The sequence below is a fragment of the Nyctibius grandis genome, chromosome 5 (genome assembly GCF_013368605.1).
Source record: "Nyctibius grandis isolate bNycGra1 chromosome 5, bNycGra1.pri, whole genome shotgun sequence".
Taxonomy (NCBI): Eukaryota; Metazoa; Chordata; class Aves; order Nyctibiiformes; family Nyctibiidae; genus Nyctibius; species Nyctibius grandis.
Genome location: NC_090662.1, coordinates 79,609,607 through 79,612,896, shown reverse-complemented (window position 1 = coordinate 79,612,896; position 3,290 = coordinate 79,609,607). Strand labels below are relative to the sequence as shown.

The 3,290-nt window shown below is 45.6% G+C and overlaps 1 non-coding gene across 1 annotated transcript; it reads right to left on the bottom strand.

Annotated features, from left to right (window-relative positions):
* Positions 1 to 1,027: 1,027 nt before the first annotated feature.
* LOC137664480 (U5 spliceosomal RNA) lies at positions 1,028 to 1,143 on the bottom strand. The gene has a single exon (XR_011048329.1). It is a non-coding gene; the product is annotated as a U5 spliceosomal RNA (small nuclear RNA).
* Positions 1,144 to 3,290: the final 2,147 nt, after the last annotated feature.

Sequence of the window (3,290 nt, the reverse complement as noted above, 5' to 3'; positions counted from 1 at the left end):
AACCCAGTATCTCTGTCTCGGAGGAAAAGCCCCTTATGCACACAGATGGTTGGTTTTAACTTAAATGGGAAAAGCAGCTTTTATTGTTAATGTTGAAAAAAAGGTAGTAAGTCCCAAAGGATTGCACAAAATGGATATTCTAGAATTCAGAAACCATGCTCCTTCCTCAGGAAGTCAAGGATTTGATTCCACATATTCCTTTGGGAATTATTATCCTAATTTGAAACAAAATGATAAATTCTTAATCTTTTAATTATTGAGGCTTATAGATCTGCCATCTGTGTTATTCACCAAGACTTTTTCCACCCTCTAGTAGCTATGCAAAGCATGGCAGTTCAGCTCATTTTGGGGTGCTTTTTATTCTGATACAGTGTTTTTCTCTGACTGGAAATCTTGCTAAAATACCGCTCTTCTGGAGAAATCCTCATCAAAGAGTTTATTCCATGTGACCTGTGAGAATAACTGACCAACACAGACTGAAACTGCATCTGCATTGGCCTCTGATCCCCTTGATGCATATGGTTTCATTCAGGTTGTGGTTTCCAGTCCTATGCTTCCCCCTCAAAAACATGTTTGCCTTCACAGCTGTTAGCTGCAATGAATCAAGTGTATAAGAACAATATACATATTTCCTACCTGAAGCTCATGCAATTTTTCCACTCTGCAAAGGAGAAAAAAAAAAACAACTATGCATACTTACATAAGGATGTGTTCATACCGCTTCACATATCAGTAGCAAACAGCAGGAGTTAAGACATTCCCTTGGGCTGAAGTACACCAGAGACAGTGAGTTTGCCTCTGCCAGCTGAGCTGTGGCAACTGCGCATCCATCTCAGCTGGACATCGAAGCAAATCTTTTTATCTACATGTGTGAAGAACACATTTAGGAAGTTACTGAAACTCCTTCAATGTGTATGAAGTGATTAGACATTAAATGGAATCAGAGAATGAATCACAGAATGGTTGGGGTCAGAAGGCACCTTTAGAGATCATCTAGTCCAACCCCCCTGCCATGGGCAAGGATATCTTTCATAGAATCATAGAAACCTCAAAAAATTCCTTGACACTTGTGCCTGTTCCTCTCCATGGAAATCTTTAGTAAAAGGCAAAAGATTTATACAATCTGAAGAGAAACCAGAGTATCTTCCACTAGACCAGGTTGCTCAAAGCCCATACAACCTGGCCTTGAGTACTGCCAGGGAGGGGGCATCCACAGCTTCTCTGGGCAACCTGTTCCAGTGTCTCACCACCCTCACAGTAAAGAATTTCTTCCTCATGTCCAATCTAAACCTACCCTCTTTCAGTTTAAAACTGTTACTCCTTGTCCTGTCACTACAGGCCCTGGTAAAAAGTCTCTCAGTCTTTCTTATAAGCCCCCTTTAAGTACCGAAAGGCCACAATGAGGTGTCCCCGAAACCTTCTCTTCTCCAGGCTGAACAACCCCAACTCTCTCAACCTGTCTTCATAGGAGAGGTGCTCCATCCCTCCGATCATTTTTGCGGCCCTCCTCTGGACCCGCTCCAACAACTCCATGTCTGTCTTGTGCTGGGGGTCCCAGAGCTGGATGCAGTATTGCAGGTGGGGTCTCACCAGAGCGGGGTAGAGGGAGAGAATCACCTCCCTTGACCTGCTGGCCACAGTAATGAAATGTAAATACTCAAATGTATGCACAAAAGGAATATACAGTTGCAGATAACACAAGCACCTGAAACAGCTCAGAGACATTGGGAAAATACTCTTCTGTGGGTGGGACATTTGTAGCAGCACTAGTGTGGTGTATCATCATACACATCCCCAGATGTGTATAGTGATGTTCTGGTTTGCCAGAACCACAGAACTGCTGAGGCAATAACTTCACCCATCTGGTGAAGGATCTGCATGCAGGCCTATAGGGTTTGCACTGGCTCTTCCCAAGTTGAATTTCACCCCAGCCCAAGGTTTTGCCCACACTTGCAATAAGCCCTGAGTTCAACACAGGGTGTAGCTGCTCCACCACAGGCTCCTGGAGTTGTCAAGGGTATGGTCAGTTGTATCACGATGTTGTGCTGAAGTAGGTACGCCAGGGGCTGGTTTGTGCTGACTCAATGCTTTCAGACAGACTTTGGTTTTGTTAGATATTGGGCTTTATTCTGCACAGTTGATGCCAAAGGCTACAATAATTCAAGTGTGAAAACACTTTCCAGAGATAGATAGCTGTATATGATTTTTTAATTCTACGCCTATCTCATATTTCACTACTAATCCAGAAACTTAAACATTTTGTGGTAGGGTGTTTTTTTTCCTTATAGAAAATAAAGGGATTAAGAAAAACTTGCTTAGAGAGATTTTTGGCTCAGTGGCTCTTAGGCAAACTCTACTTACTGTTTTATTGAAAAGGCTGGCAGAAAGGATGATACTCAAACCCTGCCATGCCATGCTGACTCCCAGCCTCTGAAACATATCCTTGGCACTCAGAGAAGATCACAGCCTACAGCACCCTAAACCGAACTGGTTTAAGGACAAGGTAGTGGGAGACTGGAAAAAGTGTCTTTACCTTATACCACTGGAACTGCGTTGAGCTGCTGGTCAGGTACTGGACCAGAAGTGACTGTAAATAACAAGAAAAATAAAAGGATGTGGATTTTTCCCCACTCAATGTACCAAAATAAATAAAGTCCAGAATGACTTTTCTACTGACAGCCTCATGGCACAACTTGAAGATCTAGAAAGTGCCTGAGAGCCACCAGAGCAGGCAGCTTCATAGGGGAAAGGAAGCTGGGAGCTGAGGGTGACAGCAAGCAGCCCAGAGCAGCATCCTCATGGGCACAAGGCAGTCCCACAGTACCTGTGCAAGGCAAGCAGAGCAGGTCTGGTGATCCTAACCGAGCACAGCCAGGAGTGCCGCGATTCCCAGAGACGTCTGCAGTGAGGAGGCAGCTGTGAGGCAAAGCCAGTGGGTCAGGGTCAGGGTCTGGATTGACAGGCCCATGGCCAGGCTCAGGCAGAGCTGCAGGACCAAGGATGAGATGCAACCTCTGAGCAAAGCAGGGAGGCTCCCAGCAAGGCCTCCTGCCATGGCTCTTTCCCCAGCATCCAGTCCAGTGTCACCCAGCCGCACCATGTCAGAGCTGGCCTGGAGCACCAGTGCTGAGTCCCAGGGAGGAGCTGGGGGAAGCCAGAAGGTTAAAAGGGGGAAGAGAGCAGTGCCCTTTTGACCACAAACCTCCGCCTTGCCCCACGGCAATACACGGTAAGAAGGAGAGACAAAACTCTTTTGGAAAAAGCTGTGTCACGTGGCAACTTAAAATAAA